The sequence below is a fragment of the Lissotriton vulgaris genome, chromosome 8 (assembly GCF_964263255.1).
Source record: "Lissotriton vulgaris chromosome 8, aLisVul1.2, whole genome shotgun sequence".
Classification (NCBI taxonomy): domain Eukaryota; kingdom Metazoa; phylum Chordata; class Amphibia; order Caudata; family Salamandridae; genus Lissotriton; species Lissotriton vulgaris.
This window is the reverse complement of record NC_141696.1, coordinates 1121659316-1121683100: the sequence shown is the minus strand read 5'-3', so window position 1 is coordinate 1121683100 and position 23785 is coordinate 1121659316. Positions and strand designations below refer to the sequence as shown.

The window sequence follows — 23785 nt, the reverse complement described above, 5'->3', positions numbered from 1 at the left end:
TAGGCTGCAGGGAGGGGGCCTACTCAGTAGTAACACGCCGCTGCAGTCCGTCACGCCACCAAGGCATGACACGAGTCCCTCGGGCAGCGCGCCACAGATAGGCTGGGCTGCCCAGTCAAGAGGAAGGTGAACCCCTAACCAGCTCTGAAGGCATCGAAAATAGGACCGCACCAAACCGCAGCGGACTCACCCTTGGAGGGGAAGAACTGTGGGAGGCAGGGCCAAGGGAATCTTGGCCAAAAAGGAGAGCAGATACGTCAGGGAGGCAGCAATAATTCCATGGATTTCCCCACCCCCTCCCCCGACTCAGCCACCATCAACACCAGGGGTGGGTGAGGCGTAAGTGTGCCTGATAGCTAGGAACTGCAAAGCTGTAGATTTCAAGAGGCTTGGACAGGCAATCAGCGTGACAGCAGTACGCAGTTGGACACACCAGTCCCCATGACCCCCGTCTAAAAAGACCTGAGCCCAGATTGGGATGGCAGCCAACAGAACCCCTCTCCTGAACCCAGCAGGGTGTAATGCCAAGGGGACCAGTATCCTCGGCTGTCCTGGTGCCAACGGAGAGGCTTAGGGGCAAGTTCACAAGATAGGAGACCACCCTCCTATCCTGACACCAGAAGGAGGAGACACAGGGAGTGGCAACGACTGGTGCAGGGGTGACCTAGATGCAATCCAAGCAGAAGCAGACGACTGGATGACATGGTGAAAACTAAGGGCCAGCCCAACGCAAACTAACAAGATGGACAAATACGCAGTCCCCAGACATCACCAAGAGGAGGCGAATCTGCCTACGGACTCGGCTGCTTCTGGGGAATCCTCCATGGGAGCGATCATGGCAGCGATACAAAGTCTTCAATCTACCCTTGAATCCAAAATAGACTCTGTCACCATCGAAGTGAGGCTCCTTAGGGCAGACGTACAGAAAATGTTGCAATAGGTACAAACTGCGGACACCATCATTTGAGACCTTCAGACCTCCTCTAGGTCCCTAGAGGAGCAAGTGCACAAACTAACTAAACAGCACGAGGCACTTGAAGCAAGAGTCGAAGACCATGAAGGGAGGTCTAGATGCAACAATATACGTATAGTGAGGGTGCCTAAGGGGACCGAAGCCCAAAGTGTCAACCTATTTGTGGAAGACCTGATAACAAACCATCTGCAGCCCAAACGCCTATCAAAGTTCTTTTTTGTTGAAGGGGTGCACAGGGCACCAATCCTGCCACCGGGGCCAACTGTGCACCAACATAGCCCGGATGTTAAATTACTGAGACTGCAACATAATCCTGCAGGCAGATCATATACAAGGGGACTTAAAATTTGAAAATTCCACAACCTGCTTCTTCCCTGACTTCAACTACCAGGTTCAGAAACAGAGGAAACGCTTTGAGGAAGACAAGAGAGCCCTCAGGGAAATGGACCTTAAATATATGATGTTATTCCACGGCGAACTGAAAGTTCTTGCGGAAGGAAAATCCTGGTTCTTCCACTCACTTACGGAGGCCTGGGAATGGCTGGACAGGTGGCGCATGCAGGAACACTGAAACCCAAAGGGACCGAAGAGAACACATCCTCGAAGAATGCAGGATGGGGACTCCCCAGTTAAGGACGATTATCAACAAAACCGGGAACAGACCCATACTGCCTCGTAACTCCAGGAAGAGCAAAATATATCACCAGCGACCTTAAGACTGGAAAGCGAACTCTCCCGCCCAGCGACAAGCAAACATAGCGACAGTCAGTGAGGTGCACCTGGTGGGGTGTGGGGGGAGGATCAGTCAGATAGCGCCCCTGGTGACAGGTTTCCGTACAGTTGATATTAACTATCTTCAAACTGTTGGCCCACTGGAGCTGGGCAAAAAGGAGAGGAGTGGGTTGATCGGCGAGGAGTAGGCGATCAAGGCCGAGGCCCTCCAGGCATAGTTGGGTGTCTGCGTGTCGAATAGGCTCACGGAGAAGATGAATAGGGGCGGCTAACCCCCCGAACATGGTTACTTTACATTTGAGGGCGACAGGCGCTCTGCAAATTGGGGTGGTGGGTAGTTCTAGTCCCACAGTGCAGGTTTGCAGGGAAAGGGGGAGTTGAGGGGAATGTTAATTTGTTAGGAGTTATTTCAGTAGTTACATGAGACACAGTGCTTCAAAAGAGGGTGCATGCTGGGGGAGTGCTGCCGCACAGCCACCAACTAATCCGAACCGAGACAGGCACAACACACACCTCCTCAGGTCATGGGAGCGCATAAACAAAACACACTTAAAATCATATCCTGGAATGTCAACGGCTCGGGGTCCAAAATAAAGCGCACATAGGTACTTCACTACATTAAAAGACACAAGCCTGACCTAGTCCTCCAGTAGGAAACTCACATGCAGGGACACTATTACAAAGCCCTGGACAGATGGGGCTACACCCTAGTGGCACACGCAGGGTATACCTGAAGGTCACAGGGAGTAGGGATCCTCCTCCAATAGATGACGGCGTATATACACCCAGGCAAAACCTAGAGGGACCCGCTAGGCAGATTTGTACTCCAGACGGGGAAATGGTAAGGGTAAACTCTAAATCTCGGTTCAGTATACACCCCAACCAGATTGCAGGGAGATACTCTATCCACCCTTGGCACACTGCTCCTCGACCTGCCCATGGGGTCCTTGAACCTAGGAGGCGACATAAATTATATCATCTCCCTGTCGAGAGATAGATGGCCTGGAAAAGAAGATTCAAAGAGAGGAACTTCCCTTAAAAACTTTGTGGTGGCTCTGGGGTGGGTTGACATATCGAGAGCTCAGAACACTACGGGACGCCAATAAACATATCTGTCGGCACACCACATCATCCTCTCCAAACGTGACTATGTACTCTCAGAAAATAAGTGGGGTGCTTCCTCAACACTCAACACTTGGGAAGAGGTATATCCGACCACTCACCGGTGGTCACATGGTTCCTGTGGCAGGTAGTGGATAATGTCCTACCGCCCCACCTGGCAGCATGCCATTTGACTGACAAACAATTCACTGAACGACTGATAGAAGGCACTGCGATACTTCCAAGAAAACGAGGGGTCCAGACTCCTGCTGCACCCTTTGGGAAGCATATGAAGTTTGAGAGGTGGGCAATATGAAGCCTAAATACAGGGTAAAAAGGATAGAGGACAGACAGCTCTACCAGGCACTTGAGCATAAGGCAGCAGCCCTAGAGACAGAGATACTAAAGGGAGGGGAACAGGAACAGAACTTGATGGACCAACTGTGCAATGGGCAGCAAGAACTGCGAGACATCACAGGAAATGCCGTCAAGGCTCATGCTTTGGCTGTGCAGAGAAGGCTCTAGGAAGTAGGAGACAAGGCCACAAAACTTATCGACTGGCTCGACAAGCAAGACAATGAAAGAGGGTGGGTGGCAGAGATTTTGGACACAGACCGTGGGGTACACACGAGAGAAATTGCTGAAGCATTTGCAGCCCACTATGAGAGCACATATGCCTCTAAATCTCGCAGATCCAGCACAGACTGTAAAGAACTCTTAGAAAATATGACCCTAAACACTTTGGAGAAAGAAGATAGAGAAGACTTAGATAGTAAACTGACAGTAGAGGAGATAGTAGGACCAAAGGATCTAACCTTTGAACTGTTCAAAAGGATGGCTCAGAAAATAGCGCTCCACCTTCTAAACATGTTTCTGGCTGCCAGAGACGTTGGGACCCTTCCAGAAGACCAAAAAAGAGCCAATATAGTAGTAATCCCAAAAGAAGGCAGACAGACTGTATCTCTTACCGCCCCATATCCCTACTAAATGTGAAACCCAAGGTGCTAGCCAAGGTCCGCGCAAACCGACGATCAGGGGTAATAACATTTATGATACACCGAGACCAATCTGTCTTTATGCCGAGATGTAGCACCTGCCTGAACCTGAGCTGACTGTATAGGGTACTCCATTTGACCGAGACATATTGCGTAGAGGATGCAGCCGTCCTCTCCCTAAATGCTCGAATGGCATTTGACAACATCAAATGGAACTATATCTTCGCAGTACTGCCTCGGCTAGGTTTTGTCTCCAACGTTTGTTCCTGAATCCGAATGCTCTATGGCGCGTAACAAGCCAGAGTGCGGGTGAATGACTTCACCCCCCGTATTTTTGAATTGAAAAGGGGCACACGATAAGGATGTCTGCTGTAGCTCATGATTTTTGTCCTTGCCCTACAGCCCTTGGCGTCTTGGTTCTGCAGTGAACCTTTAATCCGAGGTATCACAGTGGAGGAGGACTGGGAGGAAAAAATATCTTTCTACGTGGATGACATTCTGATCTATGTGACAAAACCTCGCTTCTCGATACCAAGAACCTCCTCATTTTCGATCTCTTCGGGAATTACGCTGGTTACCAAATTAACTGGGATAAGTCCATGATCTATCGACTTGCGACGGGGGACTGACCTTGCCGCCCTGGTGGTGACAGAAGGGTTCACGTACCTAGGGTTTCACATAACTAGAGAGGAGAATGTTTTCCTGGACCCCAATCTGCTCCCTTAAATCCACCGCTTCCAACCAGACACGATCCACTTGCGCACACTACCCCTCTCATTGATCGGACGGGCAGTCCTTTTAAAAATGATGAACCTCCCATGCATGCTCTACATACTTCAGAACACACCACACATAGTCCCTGCCTCATATTTTTGCAGAATCAACAGCATCCTGAGATTATTATTGTGGGACAGGGGTGCGGCTCCAATCTCCTTAGTGAAACAACACCATAGAGTCTTCGATGTTGGTCTTGCGGTCCCAGTCCTTCACTCCTACTACTTGGCTTCCCAGTTAGTGGTGGTTAACGACTGGGTCTTTGGGGAGAGAACTGAACCGGCATATAGGGTGGACCGCTAAGCCATGGGAAGCAGGGGTTACCCGCTGCTACTCCACGGAATAGCCAAGAAGGGGTCGTTCCCACCCCATACCCAGGCGGTACTGCAGGCGTGGAAAGCCACCAATCAAAGTTTGGGATGGAATAATAAATTAACAGCGGAGACCCCACTTTGGGACTGCGACAACCTGAGGGAGGTTAAAAAGTTACGCACCCACACACGATGGCACACAATAGGGATAGATAAACTGGGAGATGTCTGGAGAGGAGGCGCACTGGTAACGTTCAACGTGTTGCAATTCGAATACGAGCTAGCACAGGGTGAGATCTTCTGATACCAACAGCTACAACACGCCCTGAATTGCCATCTGCCAGAGGAGGAACAATTCCCAGACTACTCCCCCATGGAAGACCGGCTGATTCTACACCCTATTTCCACCAAGGCAGTCTCCCTAATATACAGAAAGATAATAGACAACATGCCAGATAGTCTTGTCTCACTCAGAGAGGCCTGGATAGCAGATGTGGCCCCCCCTGGATGATGATGATGATGAGTGGAGTGAGGCGCTGCAGAGCCCCAGGGAGATTGCCATATGGGCACGCTTCTGCCTGGTGCAGGTTCGGATACTGCACAGGTCCTATCTATCTAGGTCCAGGGTGTGTAAGATGGGTGGCAGTGATTCAGCCGAATGCTCCAGGAACTGTGGCAGTGTGGGCACATTCTATCACTCACTCTGGACCTGTCCATTGATCCAACATTTTGGCGCAGAAATAACAGAGGTAATGAAGGTTGTGACAGGCCTATTGTTCCAGCTCGAGGCCAGATGGCTGATGCTGGGTGTATCCGGGGAGTCGAGGTAGCCCAGGTACTCACATACCTGGCTCAATATGGCAGCAGGGGTGGCGAAGTGCAACTTAGCTAGACTATGGGGAGCGAACAGGCCTCCCATGGCCCGAGACTGGAAGGAAGACCTTGACCGGTGCCAATTAGCGGAAAATGCAGCATACTGGACCCGGGGTTGCCCACGCAAGTTCGAAAAAATCTGGAGACCGTGGATGCAATACAGGGGAACCGACGGACTAGCAGGGGAGGTAGATGGGGAGGGTGTTAGGTCACTAAGGTGCTCGGATAGCGGGCCCTGGACCCGCCATACTACTTAGAAAGTCACCCTAGGAGACTAAGACTGGGTTATACATTGATATTTGTCATTGTACAGGCCCCTGCGAGCGGCCCGCAAAGAGTATATTTCATTGCTCATGATTGACCTGTGATTCTCAACTAACTGCTTAATAAAAAGAATTACACATATATATATATATTTTACACAAAGGTCTGTTGAACCCCTTTCTGCTTCATTATCTTATTCTTCTCTTTTCCCCTTGCCCAAGGACTTGTAAATATGTTTTCACCTACGCCCTTTGTCATGCCACAGTGGGACCTTAATTTGGTCCTCACATTTCTTATGTGTGCTCCCTTCGAGCCTTTACATAATTGTCCCCTCCAGCCAGCTACTTATCATCAAGACAGCCTTTCTGGTGGCGATAACATCTGCCTGAAGGATGAGTGACTTGCAGGCATTTTCATGCATGCCTCCCTACTTGATGACTTTTGCAGATAAGGTGGTACTTCGCACCAGGGCTTCATTCTTACTGAAAGCGGTGACCCCATTCCATCTGGGCCAAACAGCCATGTGTTTTAGTATGAAAGTCCACAGAAGACCAGGTTGTAGATCCAAGTATTAACTTTATTAGGATTCAAGTTAGATAAGCTTTAAGTTGTAGCTAAGATGGTAAGTAGGCCTGTATGTACACCCCACCAGGAGCAGCCTCCTAGCTGCTCAGCCTGCTGACACCAACTGACCAAGATCACGCATCCAACATTCTATGAGATCATAACATCCATTCACATCCAGGCTGAACAGCAGGAAAGGAGTAAAGGAAGGAAGAAGATGTGAAATAACATCACAACACATCCTCTTCCTTTACACCGAAAAAGAATAAATGGAGAAAAGAACAAAGCACCCAACAAACAATGGCATGAAAAAGGAAGGTGCAAAATAATAACACAAGTCTAACAATAGTACAACACAAGTATAAGGAAAAGAGGCACAAAGGAAACAACGCAATGTATCAGTAGAAAAATGGCACTTTAGCAATAAAATGTGGCATTAAGGCACACGTACACGCACACCATTCCCTTTTTCACAAGGAGAGGACAACAAAAGTAAAGCGTATGCTACAGAAAGAGACCATTTGACAGTAATAAGGATGAGAAATAAAAAGAATGCAAGCACCCGTACCACAACACCCGAAGGGACATAAGAGTTTCAGGCAAAACGCACACAACGCAAATCCTGCAATAAAAAAAAAACAAGCACGCAGGACCTCAATGCAAACAAGAAACGTAACAGAAACCTGAAAGGACTAACAGTCTCAGGAAGTAAACAACATGCACAAGACCAGTACACCTGACGTCAAGGCACTCCTACGTTCTGTGAAAAGGAGAAAACAATGAACCAGTGCTGCAAACAGAAAAGAACCAGAACAAAGAACGTAGAAAAGAAAATGTATGTGCGTGTAAAGTAGCAAGTATGCAACCCTCAAGAACAACGCAAAAGCAGAATTGTACGCCTACACACACCCCGCAAGAAGTGGTAACATGAAAACTGTAAAAACTGCGCAGTAAGTCTGTAAAGACTGAAGTAAATAAAGAACTAGGCCAAAAACTGTAAAGTGTTAAACATTCCACACCAAGAAAGAAAGTACATATGTATTCATACAAGTAAACCCAATGTAAACAGTAGTTAGTGAATAATAGCTGGGTCCACGTAGAAGAAACAGAGGTATAAATAAAATGAATCACAAAGCAGGAAAAACTAAGTTTACATAACCACCCACAAAGAACTGTAAAGAGGCCCACGCACTGTAAAGCAAAAAAAATTATGCATGACAACAACGATGTTAATAATTGTAGAAATTGGTAAATGAAAAGAAAAACCACGCCGGTGAGCGACGTCTCACCTGGGTAGTAGATCCAAGGAAAAAGAGAAAGTCATAGTGACTGTCAAGCAGTGTTCAATGCGAAGATGCAGAATGCAGGAACAAGCCAACGATCTTGAGCTTGAGGACAGAATATTGAAGAAAGTACCATTAATTCCTTGTTGCTGCAAGAGGGGAACGACTGCAGGAGAAAGGGACAAAAAGAGATGAAGCGGGTGCTCATTCCTCTCAGCGAGACGTTCAAGTAAGGCTTCAAGTTGCACGCAAATTTGTTAAGAACGTCTTGCATCCACAGACAGAAACGTGGTTGGCAAATTGACGCGCAGAGAAAAGCAAAGCATATTGCATCGATGGTGCCAACCGCAAGATGGCAGCACGCACGGTGACATTGTGCCAGGTGGCTCCCGGCATCAGTGTGCACCAAACATACCCAACACCAAGAAGACAATGGGAAGTCATAGTGGAGCCGAGGAAGAGAATTGCATGGCAGCAGGAGAGAGGTAAGAATGTGCAAGCTCTGTGCATCTTTTAAACAAGAGACAGCGGTTCAACTGCCACAGGGAAGACACACAGTGGGGCAAATGGAAAAAGTGAAAAATTAGAAAGTACTCACACGAATGCCCAAAACACTGGCAACAGTATTCCGATCACAGGCATATGCTCACCCGGGATGTATGACGTTACAACGCATACCATTACAACTACCTACCATTACAACGCGACCATTACAACGCATACCATTACAACGCATAGCGCTTAGAGGTGCTGGATAGTGGTAAGTATAATTTACTATTCCAACTCCAGTCCCTGTGGACACTAGGGAAGGTGTTGGATAGTAAATTAAACTTATTCCCTATCCTAGAGCGCCCCCCAGCGCATTGCGTTGTAATGGTATGCGTTGTAAAAGTTGCGTTGAAATGGTAGGTAGTTGTAAAAGTTGTGTTGTAACAGGTGTATACCGCTCACCCGGTGAGCGAAGCGGAAACAGGAGTCACCTCCACAACCCTAGAGTGAGCGCTCTGTTTTCATTGTACAGTTTGAAGATACTGCAACAGCTGCTAGTTGCGCACCACACAATACTAAGAAAGTAGTGAAATGGTAATCCTGTCCAAACACATCATTAGTAATTTCTGACACGAAGCAAGAAGAAGCACGCTTCGGGAGTATGAGGCAGCAAAGTATGATACACTGAGTAAAAAGTCAAGTAATGTTGATAAAGAGTAAAATACAGCTGTGAAGCACAAGCCACCCTGTTGTCAGGTTCCAAACAACACAGAAAAACACAGCAGGGTGATCAAGCCAGCTGCGTCTCAGTGAGAATTGTAGCTGAAGAGGCTGTTAAAAGTATCTTTAGTGTGATCGTGGGCACCATCCTGATCATCAAGGGGATGAGGAATGCTTTCTGGTGCCGCTGACCAACATTTCTGTCCTTCTGAGAAAGCCCCTACCCTCGACCCACATCCCGATTTACCGACTAACCACCCTGGGGTGCTCGCTGCGCATTATTCTACTCGTTTGCCCTCACTACCTCTGAGTTACGGTTGCGGCTGGAGGGGAAGCGACACTCTCGCCCCCTTTTAAAACACGCGAACACAGGCCCTGTCCTCTTGCCGCACCACTGCATAGCTCACACCCCCTTTGCATTTCGAGTTATTGAGATTATGGGGGATCGACTGAATTATTTCAAACATCAAGGACACAATCCCTGTGCCTGAACTCAAGATGGCCACCTCAGTGGGCCGCTCCATAATGCTCTACTACTCCTTCACATTATAACTGGCCTACGACCTTGATCTTGATCACAGCCCTCTCCTGACCTTGATCCTGCTCACCCTTCTGGACTTTTACTTTGGGATATTTCCTTTGACCGTGGAAACTTAGCTATTTGACCAATGCCCGGTGGAGCTACCTGATAGCTAAAGAGGAGATGGGCTGCGGACTCCCCCTCGACCGTCACATACCCAGCCAGACTTTAGGCAGACTTTCCTTAGTCTCTCCATCGTACACCCCTTAACCCCTCCCCTTCTCCCTCTATGCTCCTTTCTTTTCGTCTTCTTTAATGTTTTTCCGTGGAGACTTAGCTATTTGGCTGATGCCTGGTGGAGCTACCAGATAGCTATTGCGGAGATGGACTATGGACTCCCCCCTCAGCCCTCACCTACCCAGCTGGTCCTTGGATAGAGGTTCCCTTCTTCTCTCCGACGTACCTCCCCCTACTCCTTTTCCCTACCCCCTTACCTTTCTTCACTCCATGAACCTAGTACGTTATGTTTAATTGTTTTCACTGGTATATTATGTAATTTGTAACGGATGTAATTTTTGCAACTTTGTGGAACCTTATGTAAAGAGCTCTGATACCTTCGGGTCTAGCCAGCGCTAAATAAAACTTGTTAAATAAAATATTCTAATTGTAATTTGCAAAAAGAAATAGCAATGTTTGCGAACACAATTGTGGTGCCTTTAAGGTGGGGGAAGGCACTAATCCAGAAATACATTGACCTTCCATTTATGGAACGGATTCGGGAAGTGACTGAATATCTATGATATGAGAGTGGCAAAGAAAGCGTAATGGAAAAGTAAATGTTACTACATGTTTCATCAAAAACCCAATAAAATATGTTTTTAAAAAATCAGTACACAAAGAATAAAAAGAACACATTTCCACATCTCATCAAGATATCATATTGTACGGGGAGGTTTCTGAAATTAAATGATTAAGCATAGAGTCTAGACCTAATTTTAAATGAAGATATTGGGCTGGTAGAAACCATGTGGTCTATTGCCACCATCTCAAACCATCCCCCCCTTCTTGCAGTACACATAAAGGTTGATCTCCTGCTTTCTCAATTGTCCAGCACTCAAGTCTCATTTCCCAAACTATAGCGTTCCACCCAACACTCCCATACTTTATGAAATTTGAAAGAGTATCGCCTAGCTTCTTCTATTACTTTTTCTGACCAATAAATATACATATGTGTCCATTCCTGCTTGCACAATCTTTATTTTGTTTCTCGGGGAACACCAGGTCTGCAATATATTTTTTTGCTAATCAGGCCCAGCATGTACAGTATGAGTCTGGCTCGCATCAGACACATCTCACTAGGGATTCCCAAAGTTACAAATAGATGCAGTGGAGGAATGCCTTGTCGCAATTTAAATAATATTTTTCTCCAATATGCCTGTATTTTAGTGCAGGTCTAGATCATGTGCATGAAAGTGCCATGTTCTGTAGTGCATTGGATGAGGCGAGTCCCATTTTATACAACCTAGTAGGTTTGTAATATATCTTGTGGAGGACTTCTAGCTGACTATTGTCAATAGTGCTGTGAGAAGTTGGCCTGATATATGATGTTTCCAATTCTGGAACCACCTTGTATCAGTCCAAACAACCCTTATGATGATCGGTTGTAAGTCAACCTTATAGACCAGTTATCCTAGTGGTAACGTGGACAAAGCAGTCTTAGGCTAAACTCTGAAAGGCATGTGAAGCCAGCTGTATTACCATACACAATCCCCTTGAATACCAAATGAAAGGACACCACACAGATATATATTGAAAATATATATATATTTATTAACTACAAATATCCCCTGAACTCTTTATGAGCACAGAAGCACAAGCGTTAAACAAAACACAGTTTAAAATACACAAAAGTTGCACAATATGGATGAGCCCTAGGGGCCACCTAAACCATATACTAAGAAAGTGGTATAAGAGATACCAATCGATAGGGAAACAGGTCTAGGGCCTTGGGAATCGCTGGAGCTGTTCGGGACTAGCAGTGACTAAGTCGGGAAAGGCCCGCGGGACTCGGGTGCAGTGTTTAAAGTGCACGCACTCACCAATACAAAGTCTATGGTGCGTAAAAGTTAGAAAGTTAGTTAGTTCGGAACCTTCCGAGTGACCAAGAAAGCTGAAACTTGAGACACAGGCCCTAGAGGTGTGTACCAGTGTGGGAACACCGGCGTTGCTGAGTTACCTCACCCACAGGAAGCGGGTGCATAGGGTCGAAGTAGTGTCGGGTTTCGTCACGCTGGTCGATGGTGCTTGGAGCTGAAGATGCTGCAGGCGGCTCAATGTGAAGAGTTCTGGTGGATCCAAGGGTGGATCTGAAGTTGTGAAGACCTGAAAGCAGAGTGGACAATGTTCAAAGTCACTAGCCAGTGACTACAGTGGAACCAGATTGGAACCAGGCGATGTCGGGTGCAAACAGGCGTTGAGGTGTAGCTTCTCTCTGCAGCCACGTGGACACCGGGGGTCAAGGACGTCCAGGAGTCGGTCACGAGCTGTCCCACGCAGGCTTCTCGCTGTTGGCGGTGTCGGCAACTTGATTGAAGCAAACAGGCCGTGGCTAATGCAAGCCACGCAGGAGTTGAAAAAGGCTTGTTACTCGGACCAGCAAGGTCAGAGCGGGTGCTCCTTTTTACAGGAGCTAGGGCAAGTCTGGAGCAACCAGACCCGCAGTGTAGTTCTTCGGTTTCGTCGCCAAGATGGCCGCTGACCACGTGGCTAGTGGCCGGGATGGCGCGTCGAGTGGCACAATGCAAAAGGGCCCCACGCAGATCGTGGAGATGCTGGGGGGCTGATCTTCGGTGCAAGGGCTGCTCGGTGGTGGGGGTTCTCAGTCCCCAAAGCACAACGTTGAGGATGCCTCTGATGCTGCGCAGTCAGCTCTTCGGGTGTCTTCCAAGATGTCCGGTCCCATGTCTCTCGGTGCCTCCACGGGCCCCTTGTTTGCAGGGACTGTGGATCGGGCTGTGAGAAGTCTGGGAGTTTGGGTCTTGTCAGGCTCTGGGCTCGGGCTCCGGCGGGAGGCGGCGGCAAAGCAGACGTCGATTCGCTGGTTGGTGCCTGTGTTCACAGGGTGGCCACTCCTAGGCCAAAGGCCACAAGGGAGATTCTCTTCAGTCTTCTGTGCAGCAGAATGTCGAAGTCCAGTCGTCTTCTTAGTTTCAAGTTGATTCAGGATGATCTGAGGTGCTCTGGCACTGCTCCCACTCTTATTCCCAATCTGAGGGGTGGATCACCTGCTAGGTCCCTCCTCTGGGTGGGAACAGGAAGGGGGGCGGTTACACCCCCTTTCCTTTGTCCAGCTCCTCACCAGGCCTCCCCGGGCATGTCTCAATCTATTCAGCCCTGTCCTACCCAATACACAAAATCCTGTCTGGGGTGGTGCTCGCACCTCCCAAGGCAGGAAACCCTTTGTCCAAGCCTCCCTCACTGGAAGGACTCCCAGCAGCAGGAGGTCAGACTTGTGTCTGTGGTGGCAGCATCCATTTTGTGATGCTGAGGCTCTGGTTAACTTTAACCGGGGTTAAGGCTACACACATGTCGTGTCCCTCTAGAAGGGTGGAATGCTATCCCCGTCAACAGAACTGTCGAGGGGATAGTATTCCAAATCGTATGACACCTTACTCGACATGTTTTGATAAAGCCAAACCAAAGTTAGCATATAACCGCGAGGATTATAATGCACATAAGAGTATATGGTATGGCAATATCCCGGAACAGCTAAGGGAGTGGTTCCCGACAGCTGCAGACAGGCTCAGCTCATGCTAGAGCACCATCTCACATATTTCCAAGCACTCTGCCTCCAGGATCTAAGAGGCCTTCCATAGGAGTGGCTGATAGGAACATATGTGTCCAGTTTAGGGTTAGATGTAGGGATACTATATCTAAGTAAGAGGTGATTACACCAACTTACCCCAGCTGAGTGATCAGCCAGTTGTGTCAAATATGGAGGCCAGGCCAGGGGTGGCACAATACATGCTGCAGCCCCTGGTAGGCCTTGGAAACACCTATGCCCTGGGTACCTAGGGTACACTGTTACAGGGGCCAATAAGGTGAACCAGTTCCAATTCGTAATGCACCTAGGGTGCATTGGCTGTAATTTAGAGAGAGAACAGCAGGCTGTGGGTCTGATTAGCAGGCCCGCAGCCACATTAAGTCATAAACCAGTGAAGCAAAAAGAAAAATTTGGGGTGACCATAGGATAGCAGACCCTACTCTCCTACAAGTGCCACTTCTCTGCAATGCATGAACACTGTCTACCAATCTATGCTTTCCTTTTGCCTCTAAGTCTCCTTCTCATTTGGCCTTCAGACTCTAAAGGAATGTTGTTGAATGTTGTTGTCCACGTCGCCCAGAAGGATTCTATTTTCCATTGGCGCATACTCCTGAATCTCAGATCACTCAAGCCCTTCCGCCTGGCGGGCGTGCCTCAGCTCTATATATTTATGTGTCTGACTCTGAACCAGACTGTATTGATTCGAAAGTGAAATTCTTTCAGCATTGCTTCTTCCCACATTGGTGCTTCCCTCATAATCTTATCTTTTGACCCAAGCAGTGTGTGGCCTAGTCTGCCAGAGATGTACAGGTAGCCAGTAGCAGCTTCTTCTCCAGTATTAGGGGTGTCTTTCATAGATTCACATGCTTGAATATTCCCCGTCGTCGAAGTGGGAGTCCCACGGTACATAAAATAGCAGTAATATATGCATGTATATATGAGAAATATCATAAATAAAAATATACATACATATAATGCAATAGAAATGTAAACTTAAAAAAGTACCATAGAACAGAATAGGCCCATTGAAAAGCCCAAGGGAGAATTCACTTTAGTAACATATTAGAGTCATTATGTGTTGGTCCACATTCCAGCCAATCAGGCTGTAGCCTCCTCTAGAACCTTCTCCTCAGAAGCCCAAGTCCTCAGATTTTCTACCGCACGTCGTGTGAAGGGAGTCTCCCTGAGCTCTGCTCAGTTTTTCACCAGTTCTAGCTGTTTTCACTTCAGAAATGTCTTCTACAAAGAAAACCCTTTTCAAGGCTTGTCCATCCTGTGGTAAATTACGCCTTTTTCATGAGGACCCACACAGTAAGTGTATTTACTGTCTTTACCCGGATCATAATGCCTCTACCTGCAAGTTCTGTCGCACTTTTCCCCCTAAAACATTGAGGGATAGAGAGGCCCGTCTCCTTCTGTGGCTACAGAAGTTGAGATCTATTGAAAGTGTGGTTTCTGATGCTGAGAGTCTGTCATCTGGATTTTCAAAATCCTCTCAGAAGCGTGGGTCTGAGACTGAGGTTCCCTCTCCTTTTCTTAAGAAGAGTAGAATACTGGGTTCCTTCAAGTATGTCTCCCCACAGGACTTGCTTCAGGGCGCGCCTACGGGACCTGGCTCTCTGGCGTCTAGACCCAAAGCTATGCCCTCCTCTTCTAAATCGGGCACTAGCTCGTCGACGGGCCTGTCGACGCGTCCGTCGACGTCTTCAGCGTCGACGAAGTCAGTCATGGCTGTTTCTACATCGACGACCACTTGTTCCCTGTCAACCAGCTCTGCAACGATGACGACCATCTCGTCGACGAGCAGTCATGAGGTGAGACCCATCTCGTCTATCATCAAGATCTCGTCGACGATCAAACCGTCGACGAAGAAATCATTGTCGACGCGCCTCTCGTCGACGGGTCCCCCGTCTACGAAAAGCAAGCCATCATCGTCGACGACAACTCCGACGACGAGATCTTCATCGTCGACGACTGCATCGTCGACGACAACCACTACGTCGATGGTAGCCACTCCGTCGACGACTGCTCCGTCGACGGTTCCACCTTCGTCGTCGGCTACATCCTCGTCGACGAAAGCATCTTCGTCGACGGTAAAAGCTGCAACCTCGTCGACTACCTCGTCGACGACCAAAAAATCATCGTTGACCAAGAATAAATTGCCAATTCATACGCCGGTTTCTTCCACAACGGCGCAAGGGTCCCAGGGTGGTGCAAAGACTGTGGAGTTCTCGTCAACGGGCTCGTTGACATCGCACCAACCCCTAACCACTGCTACCACCTTCAAAGTGGTTACTGCCTCGTCTCTCAAGACTATACCACTCATCCAGTTAAGTCCAGTAAGGAGTGGATCACAGCTTCCGGAAAAACTATTTCAGTCTGGAGAAGAGGAATCCGGAAATTATTCTGAAATGGATCAAACTTATGGGCCAGCTTCCAGTCCTTCTGAATTACACATTAAGTGTCAGGATGATAGTGACGAGGATGAGGACGAAAATAATGACGTCGAAGATGGGAATGAACTTTTTCCACTTGACGAGGCAGAACCAACTAGTTATGAACAGGTTACACAAATCCCTTTGTCTTTGGTGCAAAACCTGCAGCACAGGCTGGATGACTACAATCGTAGGTTTCCACCATCCTTGCCTACTTCTCCAGCACCTCAAGTGCCCCGGTCTCAGTCTCCAGCGTCTCGACCTCAGTCTCCAGCGCCTCGACCTCAGTCTCCAGCGCCTCGACCTCAGTCTCCAGCACCTCGACCTCCAGCTCCGGCGCCTGTTGCACCTACGTCTCCAACTGGTACTCGTCCTGATACCGATAATGAGGATCAAAATCCTCATAACACTGGGGATAACGACACCGATAATGAGATGCAGGATTGGGACAATTATAGGGCACAGCCACCTTCTACTCCACCTGCATCACCAAGAGCCTCACCGCCAGTAGATATCGCGAGTTTTCATAACCTTATGGTTCGTGCTGCGAAGAGGTTCCATCTAACAATTGAGGCGCAACAAACTGATTGTTTCTTATACGATTTTAAGGACTTGCCTCAGAAGCAATCGCATAACATTTCTATAATCGACCACATATGGCAAGAAGGTCTGAGGTTAATGGAACGTCCTAATTCCATACCAGCTGTTTTGCCCAGATTGGACAAAAAATATAAAGCGCCACCTACTTCTCCGGCCTGTTTGGTTTCTCAACCTAAAGCGGATTCTGTGATCACTCAGGCGGCACAAAAAAGGTCTCGAAATCCTGCCATACCTTTGACATCTCCGCCTGATCAGGATGGCCATAAGTTGGACTCCATTGGTAAGAAATTTACGACAATGGCAGCGACAGCTGTGAGAGCATCCAACGCCTTGGCTATTCTAGGTCGCTACGACTGCCAAATGTGGTCTGAGATCGCTGGTCTGATCCCTCAGATGCCCGATTCCATCCGGGATGAAGCGCAGGCCATAATTCAAGAAGGTGAGAGAATTTCGGCCGAAATAATCAATTGTGCCGTCGACATTTCATCCACTGGTTTTCGGCAACTAGCGGGTGCTGCAGTCTTGCGCCGTCAAGGCTGGCTAAAATCGACCACTTTCCGCCCAGAGGTTCAATCCAGGGTTTTAGATTTACCCTACGACGGTGAATCTTTATTCGGCAAGCATGTCGACGATGCATTGGAGCTGATAAAGAAGGACACTGACACTGCGAAGTCCTTGGCAACATTACAGTATCGAAAACGGCCTTTTCGTGGGGCACGTGGTAGAGGAGGAGGAACTTCTACTTTTCGTGGAACAGGCCAAAATCGACCATACAACTACAATGATAATAGACTGAGGGGCTCCTATCAGTCCCAGAGTCATCAATCCACCTCCAGACCATACCAGCGTAAGTCCAATTACAGAGGTGGTGCGAACAACAACAAAAAACAGTGACAAATCCAAGCTTTACCCTCCGGCGACTGTACATCTTGGAGGTCGGATCTCAAAGTTCTTCTACAATTGGTCCAACATTACCACCGACCAATGGGTCTTGGACGTTATTTCAAAAGGGCATACCCTGGAATTCACAAAATTCCCCCCCACTCGTCCACCTTCGGGTCCACCCTCTCCCCATCTAAAGGAACTGTTGGCTCAGGTGAAGCTAATGATCAAGAAAGGAGCCATAGAAGTGGTATCGCAAAATCAATGCTGCAGGGGGTTTTATTCCCGTTTCTTTCTAGTAAAGAAAAAATCAGGAGAGTGGCGTCCCATCTTAGATTTGAGGGCTCTAAACAAGTTCATCGCATCAAAGTTTTATCCGTATCTGGACGATTGTCTAATAAAGGCCAAGACTTTTCAGTTAACGGAACAGCACATTCAAGTCTGCACCTCCCTCTTCGAAACGTTGGGCTTGTCCATCAATTACCAAAAGTCGCACTTTCTACTATCTCAACAGCGAGATTTTCTAGGAGCCTCGCTAGATTCTCGGCTGGGGCAAGTGTTCGTTTCTCAGGAGAGACAAGATCGAATGATAAAGAAAGTACAGTTCCTACAGTCAAGACAGTACGTTTTTGTCCGGATATACAAATCATTCCTCGGCATGGCTTCTTCGTGCATTCAGCTAATTCCCAACTGCAGATTGCACATGAGAGTCCTACAGGAGGAACTAGACAAGCAGTGGAAGCTGGTATCGGGGTCGTTCGAAGACAAGATCCAACTAACGCCCCGCATTCAAAAGGCTTTGGAGTGGTGGGCTCATCCTCCAAACATAGCGACAGGTCATTCATTCAGAGACGAACCACCAACACTTACACTGACAACAGATGCATCCCTAGAAGGTTGGGGGGCACATCTCGGTGGGATGTCCGTGAAGGGAAAATGGACGGCGTCTCAGCGCACTTGGCATATAAACCGCTTGGAACTCCTGGTGATTTTCTTGGATATATGATGTTACAACGCGGACTTTTACTCCGCATACTGTTACAACGCGGTTTTTACAACGCGGATACTGTAACAACGCATGTATTTACAACACATTTTTTTACAAAGCAGGTACCTTTACAACGCATACCATTACAACGTAAGTATAGGTAAGTATATGTTAATATTAATAATATAATAGTAACTTAATTTAAAAATATAATTTAATGTAATTTTAAATAATTTAATTTCCGTTTATTATTTTAAATTTAAATTAATATTACTTTATTTTTACCATGTACCCCTGTACCCCAGAAACTGAAAACTGACCCTAAACCCCAAAAATAAATTAAAGTAATTTTATGAAATATAATTTAAATTAATTATTGAAAATTTAAAAAAATATAACATTATTTTTACCCTGTACCCCTGTACCCCAAAAACTCAAAACTGACCCTCAACCCCAAAAAAAATGCAATGTAATTTAATTTAATTTATTTACTATTAAATAATTTAATTTAAAATTAAATTTAATTTATTTTTACCCTGTACCCCAAAAACTGAAAACTGACCCTGAACCCTAAAAATACCCCTTTACCCAAAAACTAAAAACTGACCCTGAACCCTAAAAATACCCCTTTACCCAAAAACTGAAAACTGACCCTGAACCCTAAAAATACCCCTTTACCCAAAAACTGAAAACTGACCCTGAACCCTAAAAATACCCCTTTACCCAAAAACTGAAAACTGACCCTGAACCCTAAAAATACCCCTTTACCCAAAAACTGAAAACTGACCCTGAACCCTAAAAATACCCCTTTACCCAAAAACTGAAAACTGACCCTGAACCCTAAAAATACCCCTTTACCCAAAAACTGAAAACTGACCCTGAACCCTAAAAATACCCCTTTACCCAAAAACTAAAAACTGACCCTGAACCCTAAAAATACCCCTTTACCCAAAAACTGAAAACTGACCCTGAACCCTAAAAATACCCCTTTACCCAAAAACTAAAAACTGACCCTGAACCCTAAAAATACCCCTTTACCCAAAAACTAAAAACTGACCCTGAACCCTAAAAATACCCCTTTACCCAAAAACTGAAAACTGACCCTGAACCCTAAAAATACCCCTTTACCCAAAAACTGAAAACTGACCCTGAACCCTAAAAATACCCCTTTACCCAAAAACTGAAAACTGACCCTGAACCCTAAAAATACCCCTTTACCCAAAAACTGAAAACTGACCCTGAACCCTAAAAATACCCCTTTACCCAAAAACTGAAAACTGACCCTGAACCCTAAAAATACCCCTTTACCCAAAAACTAAAAACTGACCCTGAACCCTAAAAATACCCCTTTACCCAAAAACTAAAAACTGACCCTGAACCCTAAAAATACCCCTTTACCCAAAAACTGAAAACTGACCCTGAACCCTAAAAATACCCCTTTACCCAAAAACTGAAAACTGACCCTGAACCCTAAAAATACCCCTTTACCCAAACACTGAAAACTGACCCTGAACCCTAAAAATACCCCTTTACCCAAAAACTGAAAACTGACCCTGAACCCTAAAAATACCCCTTTACCCAAAAACCCTAAACTGACCCTAACCCCTAAAAATACCCCTTTACCCCAAACATATAACATTTAAAAAATAACTATATACTTACCAATACATACGTTGTAATGGTATGCGTTGTAAAGGTACCTGCGTTGTAAAAAAATGCGTTGTAAAAACATGAGTTGTAACAGTATCCGCGTTGTAATGGATGCGTTGTAACAGTAGTGCGTTGTAAAAAATGCGTTGTAACAGGTGCACACCGATTTTCTTGGCCTTGAAGTCCTTTCAGAGGTTAGTGCAGGGACAAACATTGCTGGTGAGGACAGACAACACCACCAGCATGCACTACCTCAACAAACAGGGCGGCACAAGGTCGCTCGTGCTGTCACAACTGGCACAGGAAATATGGGATTGGGCTATCCAACAGCACATACATCTCACAGCTGTTCATGTGCCAGGTGTGGCCAATGTTCTGGCGGACTCGCTCAGCAGAGCCCTCTCAAACAACCTCGAATGGGAAATCAATCAGCCAACTTTGGATTTCACCTTCCGACAAGAAGTGTCAACGATTTGCGAGTCGGCATCCACACAGGGAGTCGAGCGGGAATGCCTTTTCAATAGATTGGTCGAACAACTTCATCTATGCATTTCCCCCACTTCCGCTCATTCCTTGCCTGTTGCACAGAATGAGGTTCCAACGGTGCCAAATAATCCTGATTGCACCCAAGTGGCCGAGACGTCCTTGGTTTTCGGATCTTCTTCTGTTCTCTCTGACAAATCCGATACCTTTGCATCCTCTGCCTCATCTACTAACGATGCAGCAAGGTCAGATCTGCCATCCGGATCCAGCATATCTCCAACTTCATGCATGGAACCTGAGTACAATGAATTTGCACGCATAAATATCGACGAGGATTGTAGGGTGGTACTAGCAAGTGCTCGCGCTCCATCTACCATCAAAACTTACCAGCTAAAGTGGAAGCGTTTCTGTGCTTGGTGCTCCACTAAGACCTTGGATCCCATGTGTGCTCAGCCTGAGCAGATCTTGCCGTTCTTCCTGTCATTAGCAAGATCAGGACTATCACACTCCACTCTAAAGGTGTTTCTGGCTGCAATTTCCCGTTTTCGCCATGATGGCGTAACATCTTTGTACTCCTCCAGAATAATTAGGCAATTCTTCAAGGGCCTCTTTCGGATGTTTCCACCGATCCGTCGGCCCCCACCTACTTGGCGATTGAACTTGGTTTTGTCTCAACTGCTTTTGCCTCCTTTCGAGCCCACCCATTCTGCAAATCTAAAATTCCTCTCTTGGAAAGTGGCTCTTCGTCCAGGCGTGTCAGCGACATCCAGGCATTTACTATACAGCCACCGTTTCTACAGTTCCCCAACGAGGCTGTTACGTTGAGGACAAATCCCAGTTTCATTCCAAAGGTTCCCAGTGATTTCCATCTCAATGAACCAATTATTCTTAAAACTTTCTTTCCAGCACCACAATCTGCAGCGGAACGCTCTTTGCACACTCTGGATGTAAAGCGCTGCTTCAAGTTTTACATTCAACGCACAGCGGCATTTAGAAAGACAAATCAATTATTTGTGGCATATGGCCGGGTGTGCAAAGGACAAGCTGTTACCAAACAGACTATCACCAGATGGATTTCGTCTGCCATATCCTACTGTCATCAGCGGGCTGGCAAGCCCCTTCCTGCTCGAGCTCATTCCACGAGAGCTGTGTCGACTTCTGCTGCCCTCTTTGCGGGGGTACGTCTGAGACACATCTGCAGAACTGCTACTTGGTCTAGCAGCCATACTTTTACGAAGCACTACTGCCTGCAATCAACAGATGCCGCGGATGCAGCAGTGGGTCAAGCGGTGCTGCGGAATCTCTTCCGATGAAGGTGAGCCTCTGTTGCTACCCGCCTCCAGTCATAAAGGTTTTTTCTCCTAATTTTTGGTATTTATTACTTATTTAGTGATATGTTTGCCAAGACTTTATTGTGTACCTCCTTTATGACTTATGTGATGATTTACTGCTTTCTACTCTTATTCAAGCATGTGAATCTATGAAAGACACCCCTAATACTGGAGAAGAACAAAAGTTACTTACCTGTAAACTGTGGTTCTCCAGTTTTGGTGTCTTTCATAGATTCACATGCGACCCTCCCATCCTCCCCTCGGAGGCTCTCTTCTCCTCACTTATACTCCACACTCCACACTTATACTTACTTTGTGCTACGAAAATCTGAGGACTTGGGCTTCTGAGGAGAAGGTTCCAGAGGAGGCTACAGCCTGATTGGCTGGAATGTGGATCAACACATAATGACTCTAATATGTTACTAAAGTGAATTCTCCCTTGGGCTTTTCAATGGGCCTATTCTGTTCTATGGTACTTTTTTAAGTTTACATTTCTATTGCATTATATGTATGTATATTTTTATTTATGATATTTCTCATATATACATGCATATATTACTGCTATTTTATGTACCGTGGGACTCCCACTTCGGCGACGGGGAATATTCAAGCATGTGAATCTATGAAAGACACCAATACTGGAGAACCACAGTTTACAGGTAAGTAACTTTTGTTCTTACTCTCCCTGACTCTGTGTATCCCTCTATGTATGTGCTATATGTATACTGGGAACTCTATGGTCGACCTCTCGAGCAGAATCGAGGGGTCATCTCTGTGGGCATAGATCCAGTCATTGATCAATATAAATTGGGCAGGCCAGTAATACGCTTGAATGTCTGGTAGAGCAATGCCCCATTATTGTTGGATCTACTAAGCTTTTTTAGCACAATTCTTGGGATTTTTCCATTGCACTATAGGGTCTGTATTACTTTGTCAAACCTTAGGAAAAATGCCTCTGGTAGTGGAGACAGTAAAGCAGTTTCGGTAATGTTATCATTTTAAAAATTGCTGCTCTGCCCATTATAGTGAGTGGTAAAGTCCTCCCTCTAGTCACAACGCAATTGTAGTCTCAAAGCATTGAAAAGTTACTGGCTTCTCAAAGGAGGTGGTAGCTCATTCACAAAAGGTAAGCTGTCCTCGTTGGACGACTTCCACTTTGGGAATGTTGTACAGTGGCTACTGCTTGCTCCTGCAACTGTATTCCTTTCGGGAAACATTTTTTAATGCAGTAGCTGTTCCTTTAAGGTATACAGGTGGCTTTTAAAAAAGAATCCTACTTGGCAGCACGAACAGATAGATGGTCGGCTGCTGTTCCTTGCAGGCCATCCGATAGTCGGCTGCTGTTCCTTGCAGGCCATCATCCCTGTGTTCATAGGTAATCACGGGGATCACAAGTAGCAACTTGCCTAATTAATATTCATTAGACCGGCTGTTCTGTGACTGGTAATTTTGTGAGACTGCCTATTAATACATAATTCGCATCACAAAAAGAGAGGCTGGTCTCAAAAAGTCACTGCACAGTTTGCACCCGATTTTAGCTTGTAAATAAAGGTTTGTGCAGCTGAGAGATCAATTGTCTCAATTAAGTACTACCACTAATCTTAACAAATGACAAGATACTTTGTGCCTGTTTTCCCTAGGAAATTCATGCAATGTTTGAAAATAGTCTTATTAAGTACACCCTCTCCTACTTTACAATTGAAATCTCTTTCTACGCTCACTGATTTGGGTGCTTGAAACACCTGACTTTCAGAACTGGTTTTTATAATGACATCCTCTTTCAAACCAATGGGTGATATCTAGCTAGGATCTTTCACCTTTTGGGTGATTCACAAAGCAGCTTGTGAATAACACCTCGAATAAGAAAATATGTTTATCAGGCGCATTGTTTAAAATACATTTGCAGGGGGGGAGGAGCTACGCTAGCAAGCAGGATGGCCGCATAAGCTCCCGGCTCCGCCGATCTCTGCCAGCAGCTCGTATATCCTGCAAGT

General features: G+C 46.5%; 1 long non-coding RNA gene across 3 annotated transcripts in view; it reads right to left on the bottom strand.

The window, feature by feature from the left end:
- Window positions 1–23785, bottom strand: part of LOC147698355 (uncharacterized) — a 456086-nt gene that overhangs the window by 175272 nt on the left and 257029 nt on the right. For 2 of the 3 annotated variants that reach the window (XR_015299333.1, XR_015299334.1), the window contains exon 3: window positions 7877–8036. The exons of the other annotated variant lie outside the window; for it this stretch is intronic. This is a non-coding gene — a long non-coding RNA (uncharacterized LOC147698355). The remainder of the gene's footprint in view (window positions 1–7876; window positions 8037–23785) is intronic. 3 annotated transcript variants of the gene reach the window in all.